The sequence below is a fragment of the Elgaria multicarinata genome, chromosome 8, assembly GCF_023053635.1.
Source record: "Elgaria multicarinata webbii isolate HBS135686 ecotype San Diego chromosome 8, rElgMul1.1.pri, whole genome shotgun sequence".
NCBI classification, from domain to species: domain Eukaryota; kingdom Metazoa; phylum Chordata; class Lepidosauria; order Squamata; family Anguidae; genus Elgaria; species Elgaria multicarinata.
Genome location: NC_086178.1, coordinates 96,135,526 through 96,161,467, shown reverse-complemented (window position 1 = coordinate 96,161,467; position 25,942 = coordinate 96,135,526). Strand labels below are relative to the sequence as shown.

At 42.1% G+C, this 25,942-nt stretch overlaps 1 pseudogene; it reads left to right on the top strand.

The window, feature by feature from the left end:
- The window catches only part of LOC134402319 (ATP synthase F(0) complex subunit C3, mitochondrial-like), a 76,236-nt pseudogene extending 54,828 nt beyond the window's left edge, over positions 1-21,408 (top strand).
- The last annotated feature ends 4,534 nt before the right edge of the window (positions 21,409-25,942 follow it).

The following is a 25,942-nucleotide window of genomic DNA, read 5'->3' as shown; positions in this document are numbered from 1 at the left end:
AGTTGAGATCTCTTCGTCAGGCAAGACAAGGTTGGGGAGGCGGGAGAAGAGGAAAAAGAAAGGAAGTCTGACTTGATAATGAAAACATGAAATTTGAATGGTCCGAGTCTAAGATGAAATGCATGAGGAGACTATACACATTCAAATTCTACCACGTGATGTGAAGGTTTCAGGTTGCAGCTGGGACTGCCCCTAAGACTGCTGGGACAAATGAGCAAACAAATAATGGTTGGTCACCCCACTTTTGAGATTTGTGCTGTTAGGGCACAATCCTATGCAAGTTCAGGTAGAAAACAGTCCTGTAAGGCTCAGCACTCCTCAGCCGTTAGGCCAGATCTACATCTTGTGTCAAATCATTACACATGCAGAATAAAAAGCAGGAAATAACACGATGAAAGCATTATATGGAATATGGATTGCACCCCAACAGTTATCAGTGCACTTCAATACTGCTATAAAGCAATAGTGTAGATCTAGCCTTGCAAGTCTCTTTTCCAGGACAAGTACTGAAGGTGTCAGATGGTAATGAAAGATATAATAATTAAAATACATAAAAGGTGTATAGCCTCTGTATCATATTACAGTAATACAACATACCAGCCGTCATCCATTCATTTATTTTTATCCACCTCTCCATTGAAGGAGGTTAGAGGAGCGTCATAATGATAGTCTTACTTAATCTGGCCTCCTGCTCCAGTACTATCTCTTATGTCCTCAAGTAAGCTCTGGATATGCAGCATCCCACTGCTAGGTAGGATTAGGAATCACATGTGCAGCACCAGCTTCCATCCATGGATCCTCAGCTAATTAGGGGCAGGCGTATGGGAGCCAGCTTCATAAGAACATCAGAAGTGCCCTGCTGGATCAGACCAAGAGTCCATCTAGTCCAGCACTCTGTTCACACAGTGGCTAAGCAGCCATCGGCCAGGGACCAACACACAGGACACGGTGCAACAGCACCCTTCCACCCTTTTGTGCATGTATGACCTTAGTTGAAGTGGGATGCAAGTGATCATAGCATGTGTTACTTGTCTGAATTTATTATTTATTTGTTGTTCACGTTTATATACTGCTTTCCACAATGGCATCCAAACAGCAATCCATATAACAATAAAAACAGCACAATGCAAATTAATTGGTGATAAAAGCGCACGCTCGACTGTGTGTAACGAACCAGAGCTGGCTGGGTCACACTCCAGGGAAAGCCTGCGTGAAGACATGAGTTTTAAGAAGACATCCGAATGTCAGAACTGTGGGGGCTTCTCTAATGTCAATTGGTAAAGTGTTCAGAGGGTGGGTGTTGCAACACAAAATGCAAGTACTATTGCAAGTGCTCCTGAGGTGAATCTTAGGTGTACGGAAACTGAGAAGTAATGAAGCAGGGCTCTGTGTCTGGCACAATTCTGTGGGACTGAGGCCACAGGAAAAAAAATGCAAAACATTAGGCAGAGAATTCCGTTTCCTACCATTTGCATTTCCATTAAGAAGAAAAGCAAGTTTCTAGCCCTGGTAGCTATGGAGATATACTTGAAAGCAATGAAGCCAAAGAAGTGACTGATAGATTTCTAGTGGTTGGAGGTAGAACTTCAGTATCCTGACATGAAAGGCTCTGTTCCCCACTCCCTCATTGTTAGCAGAACCAAAACAAGTCATGCAAAAATGTAAGCATTCCATACTAAATCATGCAAAATAAGAGCGTTTTTGTCATTCTGCATCATTTATACAAGTTGCAGAATCCAGGTTTTCTTGGAGCAGAATGTAGATGGTACACATCCCTGTGGAAACATTACTGCATTGGGTAGCATTACTGTTACACGGGAAAATTTATTTCAGGAACTACCTATTTCTTCGATTCTAAGATGCACTCCCCCCCCCCATATAAATATCTCTAAAAATAGGGTGCGTCTTAGAATCGCGGGTGTGTCTTGGGTTTTTTTTTTTCTGTTGGTGGTACTGAAATTAATGTGTGTCTTACAATCGATGGCGTCTTACAATTGAAGAAATACAGTAAGTTGCTATGGACTCATTTTCAATAACAACAGGTGCTGTATGGATGATTAAGTTAAGTGTCCAGATATAACAACCATGATCCTTAAAAACAACAACCCTGCATTCTAATAATTTCAAAATCTGCTTCGATATAGATCAGGTATCATTGTTGAGCAACCAAAAAGGAAAGAAACACAACACAGCTCTATGCATGTCTACTCAGAAGAAAGTTCCATTGAGTTCAATGGGGGCTTACTCTTAGGTAAGTGGGTATGGGATTATGGCCCTAGGGAATTTTTTAATCACTTCGGGAATATTAAGATCACATTCTAGAAGAACTAATGAGTATGTAATTGGGAGCAGGAATTTGCATACAAATTTGAACATATATTTCAAAGCTTGCAAACATCAAAGTAAATTAAAATGATAAGCTATATAGGGCCTCATTCGCACAAAATGATAAGCCAGTATTTTGTAGAATCTTGATTTATTCATGAACAAACATGCTAGTGCACACAGTCTGATTGCTCCCACTTGGCTCCTCCCACTAATGGGAGTGGCTTTAGTAACCTGGGCCAGATCTACCCAAGCAAGATACAACACTTTAAAAACAGTTTGAAAATGGTATTGTTTTTAAATCAATATTGTTTTTATGCTTTTGATGATTTTAATTTTTTGTATATCTGTTTTTAATGTTCATTGTTTTAACTTTTGTAAACCGCCCAGAGAGCTTTGGCTATGGGGCGGTATATAAATGCAATGAAATAAATAAATAAATAAATAAATAAAATAAATAATGTGTCCTGGGTCTGAACAGTTGTCAAAACCATTATAAACCATTATAAGCAGTAGTGTAGATCCTGCCCAGGAAATCTCCAGCAGGAAAAAACTTCATATTACTTCTGATCAGGGACTTTTGGTATGTCACTGCCATAACAAGTCAGAGCCTGAAGCTAGAATTTGAGGTCAATTTACAATTCCTGGCTTGTTTGGGAGCAACAGGTCAAGAGCTGGGTTCAGAAATGACGCTAACATTTTTGTTGCTGGTGATTTTCTGATTACTGAAGCTATTCTCTCTCCTAGGAAGAGCCAAACAGGCAGGGTTCACTAGTGCTTTTGCTTGGTATACTCTGGAATTCTGGTGTAAAATTTTGTGTGAATTCACTTCATGTGGATATGTTGTTGTTGTTATTGTTATTGTTTTTGTATTAATTCTAAAAGGCTGAAAGACAAAAACGTATGACTTGTAGTCTTAAGCTAGCTAATTATATCAAATAATTTCCCGCAAATATATCTTTCCAGCGTTCCTTTTCTTGTGAATGCATTGATTGTGCCTTTTCAGTAAACATGGTAGGACAAAGGGTCTTCCCATCTTTCTGAAAGCAATGGTCTTACAAGTTGCCCTTCACAAATTGAAAATGTTACAATGTAACAAAGGGTTTTATTCAGATATGATATATTAAACATTTTATACAAATACGCATATTTATAAACCCTGTGGGAAAACACCATTTATTTAACTGAAACATGATGTTCAGGGGTTAAATGATCTCCTTAAAAAATAAATGGTTTTCTTCTGTGTTCACAACTATGCTTTGAACATTCCAGCAGATCAAACACTGAAGATCAAACAGCCTCATATAAGCTGCAATTCTGTGCACACTTAACTGGCAGTACATCCCATTGAGTGCAATGGGGTGAACTCCTGAGTAGACAGATACACAAGTCATTTTCACAATAATTTAATTTGAATTTCCTTAATATCTGTTAATTGTTCAAATTGAGGATATTATACTTTGGATATATAATGAGAAGAAAGAACTCATTAGAAAAGATAATAATGCTAGGAAAAATAGAAGGTAGAAGGAAAAATGGAAGACCAAACAAGAGATGGATCGATTCCATAAAGGAAGATACAGACATAAACTTACAAGATCTGAATAGGGTGGTTCACAACAGATGCTACTAGAGATCATTGATTCATAGGGTCTCCATAAGTTGAAGCCAACTTGAAGGCACATAACCTAATATAATCTAAAATTTGCTAAATGAACTTAAATGCCATTCATTTTAATTTTTAAATTCTGATTGATCTTAATGGGAGAAAGAATCACGTGTCTGGAACTTCTCCCTTCGAAAAGAACGGAATGTCTTAACTTTGGCTGGATCACATCCAAAAACAACATGCGCCAGTATGAAAGCTGCAGTTCTATTATTCGCCATACCATAAATAAAACTGAATAAAACTACCAGTATCATACTGCCCTTATACAAATTGATGGTGCAACCATACTAGAATACCATGTACAGTTCTGGTCACCACACCTAGTAAAAAAAAAAGGATATTATAGAGCTGGAAAAAGTGCAGAAAAGGGCAACTAAAATGATGAAGGGGCTGGAGCATCTCCCCTATGAGGGAAGGTTATATCAGTTGGGATTGTTTTGCTTGGCAAAGAAGAGCTGAGGGGAGACATGATAGAGATGTACAAAATTACGCATGGTATGGAGAATGTGGATAGGGAGACATTCTTCTCCCTCTCTCAAAATACTAGAACCCAGGGTCATCCCATGAAGTTGATTGGTGGGAGATCCAGGACAAATAAGAGGAAGTACTTCTTCACACAGCTCATAATTAAATTATGGAAGTCACTACCACAAGATGTAGCAATGGCCACCAATTTGGATGGCTTTAAAAGGGGGATGGATAGATTCCTGGAGGTGAAGGCTATCAATGGCTACTAGCTCTGATGGTTGTGTGCTATCTCCAGGATTCGAGGCCGTAAGCCTGTGTGCACCAGTTGCTGGGGAACAAGGGTGGGAGGGTGCTGTTGCACCATATCCTGCCTTGTGGGTCCCTGGCCGATGGCCAGGCTATTGGTTGGCCACTGTGTGAACAGAGGGCTGGACTAGATGGACCTATGGTCTTCCAGCATGGCACTTCTTATGTTCTTATGTTCTTAAGAGGCCTGTTAGTTTGCTGTGAATAGGACACTTGGCAAGGTTCTTTATCTAGCACTGAGGGGGTATTTTTTATTTGTGTGTTTCATTTTAGTTACATGTGTTATGGCTTGGATCCAAAGATTCCACTGTGAGAACAGAAGGCACTTCAACTTGTTCTGGGTAGGTGGGGTGGAATAACTAATTTCCATTCCTATCTGCAGCCCCTCTCAAAGCTGGCCCTTGCCCTCTGAAGCCAGGTGTTTTAATTTTCTGTATGAAGAAAGGGCTTCAGATGGAGATCCCTGCTTTTTGCAGGATTTCTGAACATGCATGCAGGGTTTGTTCACATAACACGCCGAATGCACATTGGGTGAGGGATGACCTGGCCTCAGCAGTCCTGCGTTCCCTTTATGTTTTTTCCTCATCTAGTTGGACACTAAAGCTAAAATAAATTACATTGTGCTAGTGTAAGGAACCTCTAGCATGATAGGTGGAACAACAGGTTGGTGGCATGACAAACTTGGCACACCAGCTAATGCTGTTGTGCTAGAAGTCCCTTACACTAGTGCAACTTAATTTACATTAGTATTAGTGTCTAGCTGAATACTACCCATTGTATGAAAGGTTAAAGATTAAAAAAAGAGAGAGACAGAGTAAATGAGTAGGGAAGCTCTTGAAAGATCTGCCAGGTCCCCACATAACTGAAATCTTCCTGTGCAGTTTTCCAGCTCCGGCATATGGGAGATTTCAACACTGTCCCTCAGCAATTGAAGAAAATGGCAATAAAAGCTTGGATTGGTTCCTCTCTGCAGACGTGAATTTGAAGGAGATATATATCAGAGAATTGCAATACTAACAAAGAAGGGTTTCTGTGTATTGATTTATGATGACCTTCAAGATGGGAAAACGTCAAATGAAACTTGAAGAGACAATATGCATTGTGTGTGGTTGCCCACAGCAATAACCTGGCAAAGTGCTAAGTCATTCCTGGGGAGCAAAATGCCTTTCCTGTCATTATGAGGTAGCAGGATAAGGCAAAGCTTTACATTCACTGCTCCCCCATGCATATACCCCAAGTTTACCTGCTCTGGTAGCACTTTCAGTGGGACAGGTATGGAGGCAAGTTGGGAGGAAGGCATAACAAATTGGTATGAATCTAACAGGAGTTTGTTGCATTGATATGCCCTGACTTATGCCTGGCTGACCTACTTCTCAAGACTGACTGAGGCAGCTGGACCATTTCTAGGTTCAGAATTTATAATAGTAGAGAAGAAAATACTAGCCGAGAGTAATGGTGGTAGCTAGAGATAGATTTTAGAAGGGGCTGCCATTGGGGAGGGGATAGTTCCCACCATCCTACTCTGGAGGGTTTATACACATGTCTTCCTCACCCAATCACAACCCTTTTCTTGCATTCCTGATGGCATATTACAGAATACAAACTAGGTCACAGTGCTTTGATGAAATTGCACAAAAATCATCATCATCATCATCATCATCATCATCATCATCATCATTTTATTGGGTACCAGGAAGGATTTTTTCATGGTAACCTGTCTGTCAATTCAATTCTTTTTATTACAGTCAACAGACCAATAAAACATATGAAAACATTTAAAATACATGGAATTAAAACAGAGTTGTCAAGGGCGGTTGGCATCTTTTTCACCTTCCCTTGGGTATCTCCTTAAAGATGTAAATGTAAGCGACAATATTCTAGAAAACAATATAAACCTCTCAATGTTGGTGGGTATAGAATGGCAGGGTGGGAGAGGGAACTAGGAACCACACAGCAGATTTTGGGCAATTGTGGAGATGGGGAACCATACTGATCCTACTAAGGTACTAGTTAGGGCCTCATCAGAAGGATAGGGGGCTCAAGGGTGAGCTGAATGTCGCCTCACCATCCACTGGACAAGCTTGAGCAATACGTCCAGGGGACTCAAAATGCCTCCCCGCAATCTAACCGCTTATTATGCCAGTAATTAAAATAAAAGTTGTGACTAAGTCATAACTCAAGACCAATATCTGCCTCTAACTTCTTGAATGCAATTAGCATCAGGCGAACTCATTATTGACTGAATTTGCGGAACTTTTTAATATCGTTTATATAGCAACTTGCCCCATAAGATATTTTAATCAAGAAGAGTAAGTTGTACTGATGCTGAGTGACTACCACTTCTTAGATGACCCCCTCCTTTGAATGTAGTCTTCATGTGATCATGAAAGCAGGCCTGTGCAATTTGTCACCTACCAAGCCAAGGACAGCGCACCATCCTGCTTTGTCATTTTTACAGGCCCAGGCAGGCAGCAAAAGCAGGTTTTTATTGATAGCTTCTCATAAAGCAGAACCAGAGAACCGGTGGCCCTTCACATGCTGTTGGACTGCAACTCCCATCTTCCCTGACCATTGGCCATGTTCGCCAGGGCTGATGGGATTTTGAGTCCAAAAAACATCTTGAAGAGCTACACATTCCCCATCCTTGCCATAAATGTTTATGTTTGGTGGTTTGGCAGGTTGCAAGTAGTGAAGGCACAAGTTAAAACAAGGTTGTCTTTGTCGATACCTACCTGTTTTGGCTTTGTCTTATTTGGGTAGATCTTCTTATCTCATTTTACTTTTCTATATATATTAAATATGTACAGCTTATGTTCTATATTTGTTTCTGCCAAATCCCCTGAACAGCCTAATACGCACCTTCTCTAACAAATAAGCCAAACTATTGTCTGAAATTATTTCACCATGCCTAAACCTGCAGTGGAATTTGGTTGTGATGTATTATGGAAACAATGTTATCCCCAAAACAGATGGCCTGGTGGTACTTGAGCGCTTCCATAAAATTAATTTGAACATTTCCATTTGTCTGCATTGAACAAACACCCTGAAAAGACATGGATGATTTTTTTTTTTTTTTTAGCATTCTTGGGGAAAGAGGCTTTGTGGTTGAAGTACCATATATGTGTGTGTGCGTAGCTGCTGTTTCACAAAAAAAGTTTCTTGAGAGAATGACACTCACTAACAGCAGATGACATGATAAACACCCATCAGCTCAGTAGCATTTCAAACTAGAGGTGGAAGCTCATACTGAATGGTCTGCCAGCATAAAACAATTCCCTGCATAGAAAATACTAGCATGCCAGGGATATGTCTATGCTAGAAGTCTTTATCCTGACAAGCTAGTTTTCTCTGTGTATTATTTCTCCTTCCCCCCCCTCAGTATGTTGTATGTGAACAAATGGAGAAAGGGCACATCTGTATGGATATTTGGGCAGTTTATAAGAATGATATAAAAGGAACAAAGGGAATAATATTGGGAATGGAGAGAGAGAAGCTACATAAGTGGAACAAAAAGACATGTGAAAATCAATAGAAGATGTTTAAACAGAATAACAAAAGAAGGATCCAATGTTGAGAACAGACAAGGTTGGTGCTGATTTGAGTAAGAACATTTAGATAGAAATGAGTTGATGGGAAGAGTTTCACATGCTAATTTTGTGTTTGTTAGGCTACTTTTAAAGGCACAAAGGATTGGGTTGAAGATTTGGGGGAAGGGGGCTTCTAAGATACCCTGATCTGCTTGGGTGAGTGAGATAAACGTAAAAGATCAATATAAAAAAGTAACAATGTATAAATTAAATATTTATTTATTGCATTTATATACCGCCCCACAGCTGAAGCTCTCTGGGCGGTTTACAAAAGTTGAAAACAGTAAACATTAAAACAAATGTACAAAGTTTAAATATCCTTCTAACAAAGCACAATTAGTGGGATCATCGTGAGTATTTGTTTTATAACGAGGATGGAATAGCTCATTCCCCTAACTCTTCCCCTAACACTTCGTAGAACTGTGTTTCTGAATTCTTATACGATTTATTTACTGAAATAGCTTTTAATATCTGAAGAAATGGAAGATAGAATGCTGACATGAAAGCCATATCTGGCAAGAACTGTTGCCCCTTCTGCTTCCTTTTAATCTGAAGAAAGTTATACAGAATTTGTCTCTGGACATAGAGTTTCACTTCTTAATATCAATTCAAACGTAGATAGCAGGAGCAAGACTTTTTCCACAGGCAAAATGCCTTACAATGCAGAAGATAACTGCTTCCACAGTAGTTCTCGAAATGCCTTTTTCTTACGCATATATCGCATCCCACTGGTTTTATGTAGTGGTGAGAAATGGCAGCATTACTGCTCTGAGTGGACTTGATTAATCACAGCAGAAATTCTAATTCCAGGTGTCATATTCTGACAGATCTCTTATTACACCAAGAGTAGGAGAAATTATATCTTTCATCACTCTCCAAGCAGCATTATACCAGGCCCAGGACAAAGTCACGAAACAGACCCCATTCTTCATCGACACACACTATAGAATGAAAGAATTTTATGTTTAATTTCAGAAATGGTACAGATAGGTCTTACAATTTTATATGTTTAATTTGCAGGCTTATACAGTGAGTGTCTTCCCTGCTCCATCTTGATAATGAACTTGTTCAACCTTGCTGGTCACCAAAACTACCAGGATTTAAGCGGACAGGGAATGGCATGGAGTTTAGCACATGCTCCGTTACAGTAGGAAGGATGTTGACATCTGGAGATACAATGCATGGATCAACCTGTCTTACTTTACGAATCTATGGCTAAATGCAACAACATTTTGGTAAACAATGAATTGGTCCAATATCAGATGCTCTGTCATCTTGTCTGGGACTCTCGTTCTCCAGAATCCACACAGCTATGAATGTATGTATGTATGTTTCATTTGCATTGGGCTGGTTCACACAAGTAGCAAACCCAGCTTGATCACCACCAGAAAATCACATGGCTTGATCTGCTGCATTCATGTAATTTTGGTGAGCTGCCCAGAGAGTTCGGCTATGGGGCTGTACAGAAATATAATAAATGAAATGAAAGAAATGATCGTCTATCCACAAAGAACTCTGAAAGGTAGGACTTACCATTGCAGAAGCCATGATGATGATGAATCTTCTTAGAGGAAGAGCCATAGCTCAGTGGGAACACACATGCATGGCACGCAGAAGGTCTCAGGTTTGGTCCCTGGTACCTCCAAGTCCAAGGATCAGATAGCAGGGGATGGACAATTGCTGCCAGTAGGTAATACTGGGTGGGCTGGATGGACCAATGGTCTCATTCAGTATAAGCTTCATAGATTCACATCCTCAGCAATCCTGATGGCTGTGATGAGAGTAGCACCTTCTTGAGCCACCACCATCTTGGGAATAGGGATACATACAGCAGATGTACTACCCATGTGGAAGGACTAGTTCATGCCAATGGTGCCTCCCTGTCATCCTGGCCAAGGTATGAGCCCAGTGGTAATCTTGTCTTCTCCCAGAAGGCAGTGTATGAACTATTGCACATTGTTGGGACTTCAGCCTAAATGAAGCACATGAAAACTGGAGAACTTTGCTGCATTATAACATTGAAATTATTATTGACATTATTAGCACTCTCTGTGTATGTGGCACTTTGCAAAGAAGAGCTTTAACAGGTCCCTGTCCCAAGAGGGTTACTCAATCTAAAATATATTTTCAGGCATGAAAGTTTTTTTGGGGTTAGAATTTTGCAATCATAAAGAATTACTTTTTAAATTCTGGCGCTCTACACAAATTTAGTCATAGAAAAATAAGAAGACAGCAGCAGAAAACAAATATTCTCCATAGGCTGAAACATGAAAATATACATGGGGGTGGGGAACATTTTGGGAAGAATTTGCACATCTTGGGAGGGATTTGTACAAATTTGAGCAAATTTGAAAAAATTTTTTAGGGGGGGAATCAATTTTGCCAATGAGCAAAGAATGAAAAGCACCTGATGGAACAAAAAGCTCCATGCAGACGGAATAGATTTTACAAAATCTGTAAATCCCTAGTTGCAGTCAATTCTGTAATCATGAATAGGCTAAGAAATTCTAGGATTTTTGTTTTTAACTGATCAAATGATGCCCCCCCTTTTATTAATTAGTGTCATGCCCCAGTGCAGGCAAGTTTTATGGTAGAATCAGTTGACTTCATCTTGTTTCAATGATAATTCACAAGTTATTTGATAACCACCCTTTCTGCCTTGTCTGTAATTTTAAAGAACAAACAGACATTCTCTCATTAATTATTAATTCCTTCCTCCTCTGACTAAATGTCATCAATCACAGACTCTAACTCTCTTCATTCATGGCATCCTTAGTTAGGGATGGACATATCTGTTTTTATTTCTCTCTGCTTCTGATTTTTTTCAAACTTAACTTCGGTTTGTCTGAAACTCTGAGTATTTTCCAGTCTTTAGTTTGGTTTGTCTCAAGTTTGAGAATTCATTTTTAAAAGTCCACATGAAAATTCACAGGCATTTTTGAGCATATTTCTTCAAAACCATGCATTTTTGGCCTGATATACACATAGATTCTGCATGCAGTGTTCCTAATATAATGCATTTTAATGTTATTTCCTCGAATATATGCATTTTTTACACATTTTTTGATGGGAGAACTCCATTGCAAGAGATGGAAATGTGCCCATTTTGTAGGACAGCTACATTTCAGTTAGCATAGTGGTTTGAAAGTGCAAAATTAGGTTAACAGATTAAAATACAAACTGAATGAATTCCCCATCTCCACCCACATCCTTCCCTCAGTCTAACTAACTGATTGTAACTGCCTTAGGCCTCAGCTAGACCTACCGGGTCTAGCGTGACGGAGGGGTGAGGATCTCGCGCCCGCCATTTTGTGGTTTTGTTGTTGTTAAAGGAGAAGAGCTCACGAACGCTTGTGCGCAAAAGGTAGGTTTTTAAATTTTTTTAACTATTTTTCCCATTCCCCCCCCCCCCCCCGATGGGCGCAGACCTCCTGAGGAGCTCTGCACTCCCATGCACAGGTCCTGGCTCCTTGTGAATAACCGCAAGGAGCCGGGACAAACCGGGACACCCGCCCACACGTTCTGCAGTCTCGGGATCATCCCTCCCTGCTCCCGGGATCCCTTGTGCATCATGTAGATGCACAGGGATGATCCCGGGGATCTCCCCAGGATATCACCCTGTCTAGCTATGGCCTTAGAATGCTGCTGTCACTTGATCTCCTCTCAAACATTCCAGGCATTTATCAGGACTAATTTTTAAAACTCCCTGCCATACTATTGGGAGAGTGCAGGAGGTCCCCCAAAGCCTACAAGATGCCAATTCTTTCAGAAGTAGAATATGTCGGCAGATGTGCTTGCTTGCCTTACTGAAGCGGCAGGCATTGATGCTGTAGGTTACCTGTGGTTGGTTAATTCTCCCCCCTTCCTTATGACACTGGTACTTGGATGGCGAATGAAGGTACTTTTTTCTCTTTGTCATCGCCTACTGTTACCAACCCTCTAAAGAATGCAACATAATTAGGATAACATTTGTCAACCTGCAACGCATCTTAGAAAATGCAGGAGGTGATTGTCAGTAAACCAACCACCTGCGAGTATCATTTAAAAACAGATGGTGCAGGAAAAGAATTAAGCCTAAATGTGGAAGCTATGACATAACCCTGGGAAATGGCCCTAGACGTTTTATGATAAAGAATGCTCATGACCCTAGCAGTTTATGAGTTCCTATTCTGCTGTGATCTCAGGTATGAAGGTGTAGTTGTCAATTTCTGAAGGTGCTTTCACTGCTGCATATGTTTGGCTATTAACATAGCCCGTTTGGCTCATATTACATAACCTTGATCGGCTATTGCATTTGTCTAATTTGCTGGATAGCTAAACTGCCAATCTGGCATAGGGAAATTAGTAGAATTATTTATTTTTTAGGAACAGGGAATTTGATATTTTCTTGTACAATTTTAGGTGTTGATATAGGGCAGAGGCACTCAACCTCTTTCAGTCCATGGGCTGGATTCAATTTGGAAGAAACGCTTGGGGGTGGCATTCTAGTGGTGTGTGCCACTGAAGGCAAAATGGGCTGGGACCAAAGGGGACATGGCCCAAACGCCCCAAATACTAGCATAGTTTAGACTAAAGCTCCTTCTGTAGTAACTTAGCTTTAGGAGAGGCATTTCAGCCTTTTTGAGGAGAGGGGCATGCAAAAGTTATGAAACCACTAGATGATTGGTGGTTGGGGAAAGTGGGTAGTGGGGCAGTGGGCAGGGCCATCTGGAGATCCCCAGAGGGCCAGATGGAACCTGTGGAGGGCTGAATGTGGCCCACAGGGCTGAGATTCTGCATCCCTTTTACAGAGGTAAGTGTCAGGGACTGGGAGTCCTATTGAAGCCACATGAATTATGCCTGCCTTGTATTGGGGGGAAGCAGATTAATTCAGCATTGGGCCCCTCCTCTTGCTGCTACCAGGCCCACCATTGCTCACAGCTCTGAGCCCACATGGATCCCTTCCTCATGTGCCTCCTCTGGTCTCTAAATCGCCACACATTTTGTACACCCTCGCTCCCATGTCTCCAGGTTTTTCACTCCCCAAACAGTGCCTGCTGCTATATCATCACGGCATCATATTTCCCATTTCCTGGCTTCCAGATTCATTCTTCCTCCTTCTCCGAGTGGTCTAAGAATAATACGATATCTGATAAGGGAACAACCGTGGTCTAATTGCATGCCTGGTTGACCATATCTGCATGAGAAAACATGACAATGTCTACAATTCTATCCAGCTTGCATTAAGCACAATCTCTGTTGTGGTGCCATTCACGTTTTCTACCTTTTGTCTCCTGTACAGTTTTCAAATGCCCTTCCTCCATTCTATAGTATTCTGAATGCGGTCCAACCATTCTACATTGCTTTCTAAGCCTTCCTCCTCTTCTCTGAATACTTTAGTAAGAGAATGGTGCATTGTTATGCAAAGTTGTAGAGTTTGGCCAGATCTTATTAGTGTTCTGCATATTCCAGTCATTCTCCCCCTAGCCCTGGCAATATTACCTAATTTAACTTCTGCAGCAGGCTTTAGAGATTCTCTCTACACAATAGAGCTAATGACAGGGAGCACTACAACAACAACAACAACAACAACAACAACAATAATAATACATGATCCAACGAGTACCAGTTTATTCTGTGCCATTTGCCCAATGTTTTGGAGATAATCTCCCTCCTCAGGGGCTCCCTAATGTATTATGGTTTTATACACATACATACACAGGATGACACAGGACTGATCTCAAGGGTCGGCTTGGTCGGGCACCTGCCAAGGGCCCACATTCCCATGGGGCCCACTGTGGTGTTACCCCACAATTGAGTATCTTGTATACATCTAGATTAGTATGTCTGGTGAGTATGGAATGTTAGAACTGAGTGGGTGTGCTTTGTGATGTAATAGGAAGGGTGGGAGGGAAGTGCTTGTGTTTTAATGACAGTATTTAATAGGGCTGTGCACAGCTCCGCTGACTTCCCTTGGAGGCTGTTTTGGAGGCTCCAAAATGATCCTGATTCGACTTGGGCCACCTCAAGGCTTGCCGACCTCGCTTCAGCACTGAAGTTGAAGTGAAATTCGCCCCGCCGAGGTGGTTAGTATATTTCTTATGGTATAAATCCTATGGTAGTGGGGGGGGGGGGAACTTGTGCCACTCCAGATATTTCTGACAGTGCTGATAGGAACTGTAGCCCAAAACAACTGGAGGGCCACAAGTTGCCCACCCCATCTTATGGCCTTCAGTCGCTTCATCCTCTACCTATTCCATTTGTTCTCCAAATGATTATTGTAATTTGGGTTAATTTATAAAAGGCTTTGAGCTCTTCTCTTGGTTGATGCTCAACCTGTCCTCAGTCTTTCTCTTGCTTTCTAAACTGCCAGTATAGTTTTACATAGTGCTGGGCCAAAACCTGCCCCCTATTTTTGTGAACATTCTCTCTCCCTGCGAAAGAGGCATTGCTTTTTCTGCCTCTTTTGCATGGGGGGGGGGGAATTCAGAGAATTTTCTCCTTGGGGAGGTGGACAGTTGGTTGCTGAGGGCCCTTCTTATTTTTTAGCATTTGGAGGAACCCAGCAGTTCTTAAACCATGTGACCTCCCCCTCTCCAATAAGCATCCAGTAAGCACTCCTGAGCTTCTGAAAATGCCAGGGATGTTTAATAAATAAATAAATAAATAAATAAATAAAAAGAAAGAAGACCTCTCAACAAGTAGCTACATTTAAAAAGTATGTCGAAAACCTGTTCCCCTCCACAAGGAGAAAATTCTCCAATTTTTTCAGCTTTCACAGTCTCCTCTGACTGAGTTTTAGTCCCTCCCCCCACACACAAATGCTGAAAATGGAATGGTCAAAATTTTCGGTGCAACACTAGTTTTGCATGGGTTCTTTTTCCCAGTCTCCATTTAGTGGCTAGTTGAATGTACATTTGTTTAAAATTTATTCAGATCACAGCAACTTCTTTTCAAAACAAAACTGACACCGATCTCTTCTTATAAGTGTGGGGCAAGTGACTCCTTCTATCAGCCATGAATATTAGTCCTATAATTAGAGTTACCATTCTATCTTATGGCATACAAGAAAAAACAAACCCCAGTGTATTGTAATTTGATTGCCATCTGCATTTTTAGTCCTCTCAATCTTTCATGTATTGCAGTTTGGTGGTGATCATCATGACAATTTGATGTGTTTTTGAGTAACGTAGGAAAATAATAATGCACAGATTGCTTCAAGTCAATGGCCATATGGCAATTCAACAAATGAATGAGTGGAGATTTCTCCCTCTCTCTCTGTCATTAGCCTGTTAAAGAAAGGGGTAGGGAGAGCAGTTTCAGAATGTAAAATGCACATCTACCTCTTTTACTGCTAAACAATCTGTGGATAAAAGAGGTGGAAACAAATGCTTGAAAGGTACATAGAATCATAGAATCATAGAATAGCAGAGTTGGAAGGGGCCTAAAGGCCATCAAGTCCAACCCCCTGCTCAATGCAGGAATCCACCCTAAAGCATCCCCGACAGATGCTTATCCAGCTGCCTCTTGAAGGCCTCTAGTGTGGGAGAGCCCACAACCTCCCTTGGTAGCCTAGGTCAGGCCTTCACCCTTAATCAATTGAAGACCTCCTTGTAATGAAATAATTTGCTGTTATTGTGGTCTCTCCTTAAAAAAAAACAAAAAAACTCCACACATGCTCTTGAAGTCCATTGGGCTCTTCGTATGAGGTACCTGCATTGATTTAAATAGGGCTGTGCACCGCCTCAGGTCCGAACCCCTAATAAGAAGCGGATCAGGGTGTTTCAGACCCTCCTAAACTGGATCCGAACCAGTTCGGGCGAAGTCTGAGGCGGCCCAAAGTTGAAGCCAATTGGCTCTGAAGTTTCGGGCCGCCTTGGCGCTTCGGAGGTGGCCCCACCCCGACTCTCCACCAGTCTCCTTACCTGCCTCCACCGCCGCCGCCCCCCGCTGCCCCCTGCCACCCTTGCATCATCTGGCTCTTACTGTTGCGACGCATAAGACAGGTAGTAGGCCACACGGATGGAATACTCTGCCACAAGATGTAGTGATGGCCACCAATTTCAATGGCTTTAAAAGTGGGTTGGATAAATTCCTGGAGGAGAAGGCTATCAATGGCTACTTCTCTTGATAGCTATGTGCCACTTCCAGTATCAGTGGCAGTAAGCCTATATACACCAGTTGCTGGGGAATATGGGTGGGAGGGTGCTGTCGTATCATGTCCTGCTTGTGGGACCCTAATTGACAGCTGGTTAACCACTGTGTGAACAGAATGCTGGACTAGATGGACCCTTGTTCTGATCCAGCATGGCTCATGTTCTTATGTGGGGGAGACACATCTCATTGTCCCACCACTGGGAAGGGTACATAGCATAATGAAATGAGATAGGATGTTCTCTGTGGTGGTACCCCAACTTTGGAGTGCCCTCACCCAAGATGTATACCTGGTGTAAATATGGTGTATGGCATCAGGTGAATAGTACCTATTTATTTAACCACACATGTATGAGTGGTTAGCTCTGCTACTGACTAATTGGTTTTAGTTTTTTAATATTTTATTTTTGGATGTTTTAATATTGTTAACCCCCTCCCTCGGATTTTTTTTTTAATGAAGGGCAGGATATAAACGGCATAAATAAATAAATTAATTAATAAAATATAATAAGTGTGTGTGTGTATGGATGGATTATTAATAGCCATTTTATAGCCATTTGTACCTTATAGCCATATTGAGGAAGAGAGATTGGAACTTCAGATTTCCCCCTTTTACTCAAGTATCTACAGGTTCATCCATAATCATGATATATGATCTCCTACTTGTCATAGTCATGACATACCCTTCAGTATTTCACAGATGAAAAACTTATATAATATTATGAAGGATTTTCCCTCTATCCCCCATTAAGCATTGGCGAAGACTTTTTTCTGCCTGCTAAATTCACTTGTCCCACAATAGCTTGTTCTATACTCAGAAATATCCAGCAAGATTTACTACCAGGATAGGAATTTACTGAGGAAAGGCGAGGTGTATAAGGAGAACATATGTTGGCATTTAGTATTTATACACTCAAAAAAGAAAGGAAGCAACAGTCACAGACTGGGCCTTCTGGCTACTTGATTCTAAAAGGACAGACTAATATTTTGTTAAAGATTTACTAGAAAAAAGCTATCATTGATACCATACATCCTTGTCAACACAGGTATAGCACTACACATGTACACTCAAGGAGTACAGACCTTTAACCAAAGGTCACTGTGCACCGTTGCAAAACTTGTATTTCCAAAAGGTGGAATAAGCAACAAAACCAACAAGCTCAAGTTCAGGAGACTTGAATATGCGTTTTATTGGAATAAGCACTTGGGCAATATCAAACTGAACCAGCAGTTATTTAGGTAAATCTATAGAGGAAGTAGGGAGACTTCAGTCAGATCTACACCAAGCAGATATGACACGTTGAAAATGGTTTGAAAACTGTATGTGGAGTGTGTCCTGGCCCCCGACTGTTGTCACTTCTGCTATAAACGGTTTTAAAGCAGTAGCGTAGATACTGCCTGAGACAGAACATTTATATCGTATTTTATCACCTCATATTTTATAGTTTTAATTGTTGTGAACCACCAGGAGAGCTTTGGCTATTGAGCAGTGTAGAAATGTAATAAATAGATGGATAAATAAATAAATGTGTAATGACAGGCAATGATGTTGCTGCAGAGTTTGAGTGCAGCCTTATGCATGTTTACTCAGACCCCCCACCTGTTTTCAGTGGAACGTGTGCCCTTGTAAGAGTGCACAGGTTGCAGCCTTCATGTGCAGGCATTCAAATGCATGTGCACTAGAATCAAAATGTGTTTGCCTCCCACTCAGAGGCTGAACTTTTAGAGAAGAGAACGAAAAGCTCAGCAGTGGCAACTCTAGTACATGCATGGGCATACAAATGCAATTTATAAAAGGGCTCTCCAAGATCTCCTCAAAGAGCAAAATATGGAGAGTGATTTTTTAAAATCTAATTTTATTGCGATTTTTTTTAACAAAATAAACCATAAATTAAAAATAAAAATAAGAATTAAAAAAAATGGACATATGCAACTACATACTTCAAAAGCCTGTTTCAAATATCACAACTTTTGAAATGAAAAAAGAAAAAAAGGAACGTAGCATAAATTACACATAAATGTCCGTGAAGGCAGACCAAATGTCTGAGTATAACTCCATTCGTAAATGATGCCGGTATACCACTCTTTTAAATGTTGCTAAAGTTGTTAAGTCTTCAATCCATGGCATTATAGGCAGTGTGGTTTTATCTTTCCAATGTTGCAGAATCAGTCTTCTGGCAGTAAAAAGGGCATGAAAAACCCATTTACGTTGACCATGTGTTTTTTTCCATGAAGCCGGTATGTAATTTAAGATGACATGTACACCTGAAAATATTAAAGAGCTTTCTCATACAAAATTTATGCATCTGATCATTTCCTCCCCAAAGGAGGCAATTATTGAACATTTCCAGAACATATGAACAAAAGAAGCATTAGCTGTGTGACACCTCCAACAATGTGTTGATTTGGACAAACCTTTATTAAACTGTGGCGTCCAATAGACCCGAAATGGATAAGATGTAACCGAAGATATGCAGGTTGCTTACCTGTAACTGTAGTTCTTCGAGTGGTTATCTATGCATTCACACATATGGGCTCTGCGCCTGCGCGGAGACCTAAACCGGAACCTTCTATAGCTTAGGGAAACGTTTTTGGCGGGAACCCCTCCCCCACGCTACTGCGCATGTCCCTGGGGTTCCCGCCCTTACCTCAATTTACAGGAGTCCAACATTGTGCCCCCATAAACATGAGTGAATAATAAATAAAGTAAAGTTGTACATTTAACTGTGTCATTTGTAAGTTTCACACCACCAAGTGGGGATGGTGGGTGGGTTGTGTGAATGCATAGATGACCACTCGAAGAACTACAGTTACAGGTAAGCAACCTGCATTTCTTCATCGTGGTCTCTATGCATCACACATATGGGCGAGTAGCAAGCTAACATACCTTGGAGGTGGGCTGGTGTATTACTTTAAAACTTCTGAAAGCACCATCCTTCCAAATGAACAGTCCTGTCTGGAACGAGTGTCTAAGCTGTAATGCTTTACAAATGTGGAAGGGGTGGACCAGGTTGCGGCCCTGCAAACGTCCCGAAGTGGAACACCCCTGTTGAAAGCCACAAATGTTGCCATCGCCCTGGCAGAATGAGCTGTCACAGGAAGTTGTAGCTCTAGTTTGGATATAGAGTAGGCAAGTTCAATTGTCTCTATGTTGTCCTGGAGTGTATGGCTGTCTTCCGCAACCAGAAGCCAGTCGTCTATATATGGATATATGTGAATCTCTTTTTGTCGTAGATGTGCACATACAACAGCCATCACCTTCGTGAAGACCCTCGGTGTGGTCACGAGACCGAAGGGAAGAATGGTGAACTGGAACTGTCGAGTATTGATGGTGAAGTGCAGGTAAGTTTGATGCGATTTCCTGATGGAAATGTGGAAATATGCATCCTTCAGGTCTACTATCGCAAACCAAACTCCCGTATGTAACAGTTGGAGAATGGAAGTAACTGTTATCATACGGAATTTTTTGGGGGTGATGTACTTGTTTAGTTGTCTTAAGTCCATGATCGGTCGAAGACCCCCATCCTTTTTCGGGACCGTGAAGTAGCGCGAAAAAAACCCCTGGTTGATCTCTGCGGGCACAGGTGCGATGGCTCCCTTTGCTAGTAAGGTCTGTACCTTGAGCAGTAGAGGAGGGGATGGCACTGTTACTCTCACTCCCGAAGAAGGAGGAAGGGTATCGAACTCGATGGCATACCCCTTTTTGATGATGGTGAGCACCCAGGAGTTGGATGTTATTGACTCCCATTGATGGTACAGGGGTGCTAGGCGGTCAGTGAATGGTAGTAAACCTGGGGCAGTGTCCTGAAGAAGCCGGTCTGTAGCCAGCCACTTTCGCTTATCTCTTTGGGCAGACTGCCCAGACTGGGAAGCCCACCAAGAATCAGACAACACAGCACTAAACGATAAACAATAATGTGTATTCACACAAGTTAAACACCAAATAGAACAGTCTTTAGTGCTCACATAAAGTTCCAAGCCAATTCCATATAACAGTCCAGGGTTCAAAAGGCATGAGAGAGCAAGTCACCAGAGTCCATAAGCCAGTCCAAGTTTCAAAGGGCAGGAGAGAGTCACGGGGTCCAAGAAGTCCAGAGTCCAAACGATCCAACAGGAACACGGCACGGTCAAGGGTACACGGTCCAGAGCTTCTCCCAGGCAAACCAGAGAAGCTCTGACAATTTGCTGGCCTGCGCACTGCTACCTAAATACACCAGCTCAGCCTCACAGCTGTTCCTTGTTCAGCTGGCGTTTATTAGCAATCCGCTTGGATTGGCGTAAAGCCTCCTTCTCTGCCCTTTGCTGTTTGAACGAGGACACGTGTAACCAGTCTGTTTGCTCCTCTTCTAAGTTTGTACTGGATGAGGCCTCTGCTGGCTGTTGATCAGCCAAGCTGGTACTGGGTCCCGCCTGTGGCTGCTCATCCCCAGAGTCCTCATCCTCAGAAAACTCACCGTTCCTCACAGGCAGGGAAGTCAAAGACGCTGCCTTTTGGAAAAGTCAGGTTGTCGTCTGTTTTGCTGGTAATTGCCATGATAAGGCCTCTTTCTCTGTAACTGCTGTTGTTGTTTGGCAGGCTGCTTATCGTATTGGGGTCGTTGCTGTATTTGCGGGTAAGGCTGTCTTGTCCAGCGTCTCTGTTTGTATTGAGGTGCTGGTTGCGAGAACCCCATCTTTCTTGCCGTTGTGCGGGCCTTATATATAGAGTCTAAGGACTCGTCTGTCTTGGTATTAAACAAACCCTCACCGTCGAGGGGTAGGTTTTCTATTCTTGACTTTGTTTCATTGGCAAGATTAGCCGATCTCAGCCACACATGGCGACGAAGTGCTACTGACCCCATCATGGATTTTGAGTGTGAGTCTGTTTGATGCCTTGCAGAATTTAGCTGTAGCCTCGCTATGGCTGTAGCCTTGGATTGAAAAATCCTAGCTAATTCGCATTTTTCCTCGGGTAAATGATCGCAGAGGGAACCTATTTTTCCCCAAAGTAAAATTTGATATCTCGCCATAGTTGCTCCGTTGCTTTGTATGCGGAGGTGCGTATTCCGAGCGAGGAAGAGGCATACACTTTTCTACCCAGGTAGTCTAACTTCCTACCTTCCCTGTCAACCGGAGCTGAATGTATTTTTTGTGATTTGCCCTGAGCCGATTCAACAATTATTGAATTTGGCTTTGGGTGTTGGAATAAAAATTGTGCGTTAGCCTCCTGTACTTTATACATTGCTTCCAGTCGCTTGGAAGTTGGTTGAGTTGCGCACAGTGTGTTCCATGAGATCATCGTCAGGTGAGTTTGACGCAGTAGGTTGCATAGCTGTTTGGATCGGCTGCAAAGCTTGTTCGTGGTGCGGTACCGAAGACGATGCAGTAGCCCTCGGTATGGAAGCTTCGGTTCTGCTACGGTGCCGTAATGGTGTTGGGGCCCGAGGTGAAACTTGAATGACCCTGGTAGGAGGAGGAGGGTGTGCATAGTACTCCTCCTGTCTACATTCATCTGGATAGTATTCCTGGGGTCGATAATTCTCCCAGTCATACAAGTCCTGTCTATGATATCCCGAAAATTGGGAGATTCTATCATAGTCTGGTCGAGAGGGTGCAGGTCTCTCTCGATGAACAGGCGGTGCCGGTACCGTAGGTTGAGGAACTTGTTCTTGTGCGGCAGCACATGGTATCGAGATGGCTGATACCGAGTCACGGACCTCTCCCTCCGACATTGAGCTTCTGGCCGTCGGTATGGGAGTCGGTACCGACAAGTTTTCTGGTACCGAGGTTTGCGTCGGTACCGTAATCAGCCTCGTAGGCCTGGGCGACGCCGTTGTTACGGTCACAACCCTCGAGGAGGAATGTTTGTCGACTTCCTTTCTCTTCTTCTTCTTTTTTGATTGTTCTGCCGATTTTGGGGTCCACGCCTTTTTGGCAATCTTTTTGGCTGCGGATACCGCAAGGGATCGGCCTGGCGTCAGGGGTATGGCCCTGTTTTCCGCCATCATCTCCTCGGTTATAACGAAGGACTGAATTTCAGGGCTGTGGTCCCTGCTCATTGTCCTCGAGGAGGATTTCTCCATGTGCTTTTGAGGCGCGGGTTCAGTAGCCTTATTATTATTATTATTATTTATTTATTTATTTATTTATTTATATAGCACCATCAATGTACATGGTGCTGTACAGAGTAAAACAGTAAATAGCGAGACCCTGCCGCATAGGCTTACATTCTAATAAAATCATAATAAAACAATAAGGAGGGGAAGAGACTACAAACAGGCACAGGGTAGGGTAAACAGGCACTGGGTAGGGTAAAACTAACAGTATAAAGTCAGAACAAAATCAAGTTTTAAAAGCTTTAGGAAAAAGAAAAGTTTTTAGCTGAGCTTTAAAAGCTGCAGTTGAACTTGTAGTTCTCAAATGTTCTGGAAGAGCGTTCCAGGCATAAGGGGCAGCAGAAGAAAATGGACGAAGCTGAGCAAGGGAAGTAGAGATCCTTGGGCAGGCGAGAAACATGGCATCAGAGGAGCGAAGAGCACGAGCGGGGCAATAGTGTGAGATGAGAGAGGAGAGATAGGAAGGAGCTAGACCGTGAAAAGCTTTGAAGGTCAACAGAAGAAGTTTATATTGGATTCTGAAGTGAATTGGAAGCCAATGAAGAGATTTCAGAAGTGGAGTTACATGGTCAGAGCGGCGAGCCAAGAAGATGATCTTAGCAGCAGAGTGGTGAACAGAAACCAACGGACTGATGTGAGAAGAAGGAAGGCCAGTGAGAAGAAGGTTGCAGTAGTCCAACCGAGAAATAACCAATGCATGAACAAGAGTCTTGGCAGAAGAGACAGACAAAAATGATCGAATCCTGGCAATATTATACAGGAAAAAATGACAGGATTTAGCTACTGCCTCAATATGAGGAATAAAGGAGAGCGAGGAATCAAATATAAAGCCAAGACTACGAGCTTCCCTGACTGGAGTAAGTGTAACATCATTGACAGTAAGAGAGAATGGGAGATGAGGAGAAGATTTAGGAGGAAAAACAAGCAATTCAGTCTTTGCCATATTAAGTTTCAAACGACGATGAAGCAACCAAGCTGAGATATCTGAAAGACATGCCGAGATACGATCGTGAACATCAGGAGAAAGATCCGGAGATGAAAGATATAATTGTGTATCATCGGCATACAGATGATATTGGAGGCCATGAGATTGAATAAGATTAACCAAGGGCAACATGTATAAAGAAAACAACAACGGACCAAGCACCGAGCCTTGCGGAACCCCTACTGAAAGGGGAAAAGAAGAAGACGAGCTGCCATTAGCCAACACGCTGAAAGAGCGACCCGCTAGATAGGAGGCAAACCAGTTATAGACAGAGCCACAAAATCCAAGGTCATGAAGGGAATCTAAAAGAAGATCATGATCAACCGTGTCAAAGGCTGCAGTTAGATCAAAGAGAATAAGAACAGAATAATGGCCTTTAGACTTGGCAGTAAGAAGATCATTGGTAATCTTAGTAAGGGCTGTTTCAGTGGAATGCAAAGGACGGAATCCAGATTGAAAAGGATCCAGAGCAGAGTTACTAGAAAGAAAATCAAGACAACGAGAGTAGACCACACGGTCCAGGATCTTTGAAACAAACAGCAACAAAGAGACAGGTCGGTAGTTAGACAGAGATAGCCTATCAAGAGTAGGTTTCTTGAGAATAGGAGAGACTGTAGCGTGTTTAAAAGCAGAAGGAAATGAACCAGAGGACAGAGAAAAATTAATAATATGAAGCAAGGAAGGGAGGATAGCAGGGATAAGATTAATAAAGACGCGAGAAGGAATCGGATCACGAGAACAAGTGGAAGGCTTCGAAGAGCGCAGTATTGTAGACAGTTCATCTGCTGAGACCGAAGGAAACGCAGAGAAATTTGCAGGAGGAACCGACAGATGAGGAACAGGAACTGGAAGAGGAGCAGAGCTGGCCAGATCAGAGCAAATAGTTTGGATTTTAGCATTGAAAAAAGAGGCAAAGTTATTAGCAGACAGAGAGGTGGGGAGAGATGGTGGATTAGGCTTCAGAAGAGAATTGAAGGACGCAAAGAGCCGCTGAGGATGCCTAGCATTTGACTTCAGGGCTTTTTCCCAAAGCACAGAACGAAGTCTATCCGCTCTATTTTTGCGGGTTTACTTGGTAAATGCCATGCAGTGGTGGCACTGCTGGACTTTGTGGCCTTCTCCTAGACACACTACACAAAGAGAGTGTCCGTCTTTTGGTGGTAGTTTAGCGCCGCATTTTCTGAAAGGGGCCTTCACGGCCATGTACCTGAGGCGCTTGCGATCTGAGGATCGCTCAGAGGAATGGGAGAAGAGAAGAATATATATATATATATATATATATATATATATATATATATATATATTAGAAAAGTATAATTTTTTTTTTTTTTTATAGAGGATAGAAAGAGAAGAGGAGAAGGATATCTACGAAAAGTTTAGAAGAGTAATAGAGAAGAGGATTATTTTAGAGAAAAACGCTAGAGGAACGGTTTTGGGGTCTTTGCACAATGGCGGACGACGAAGAACTGAGGTAAGGGCGGGAACCCCAGGGACATGCGCAATAGCGTGGGGGAGGGGTTCCCACCAAAAACGTTTCCCTAAGCTATAGAAGGTTCCGGTTCAGGTCTCCGCGCAGGCGCAGAGCCCAAATGTATGATGCATAGAGACCACGATGAAGAACTACAGTTACAGGTAAGCAACCTGCATATCTTCGGTTACATCTTATCCATTTTATCCAGAAACATCTTATCCAGAAACAGTGGTCTGTTGATTTAAGAAAATAGGACATTCCATTTCCCTATTCCATTCCTGTTGAAGCCCCATCGTATCATATTTATTCACTGATAATAAGTACTTATAAACATGAATCGTGGGTCGATTTACCCGGTCAGCTTCAATAGGTGCTTCCAATAGCAAGGGAGATTCTGAAGCAGTTCAAGCTGCAGGGACAAATCTGGATTCTAACAAGTGTTCCAGTTACAAATACTGCCACTCAGCTTGGCGGGTAATTTAAATTTATCTCACAAAGCTGAAAATAACAAAAACTGATCATCTGTACCCAAGAATTGATCCAGGGTAAAAATCATTCTGCCTGTCCAAGTCCACCACAAAAACATTTTCCCCCAATTTTTAAATCTGGATTTCCCCATATAGTCAGTTTAGAATAAGAAAAGGGGTCAAACTATAATTGGCATGACGTTGCATGCCACACATCTCTAATTGCTACGATTGTGGGAGGAGCACTTTCCACCATAATATGCCAAGAACCTAATGCCACCCATCTGGAAAGAGGCTCCAGGCAGAATGATTCCAAAATGGACCAAGGTGGAAAACCAAATCTAAGTGGAAAAGCCCAAAGTTTGATGCAGGGAGGCAAATAAGCCCGATGGGATGTAGCAAGGTCCGAAAAGCCAAACCCGCCATCTTTAATTGG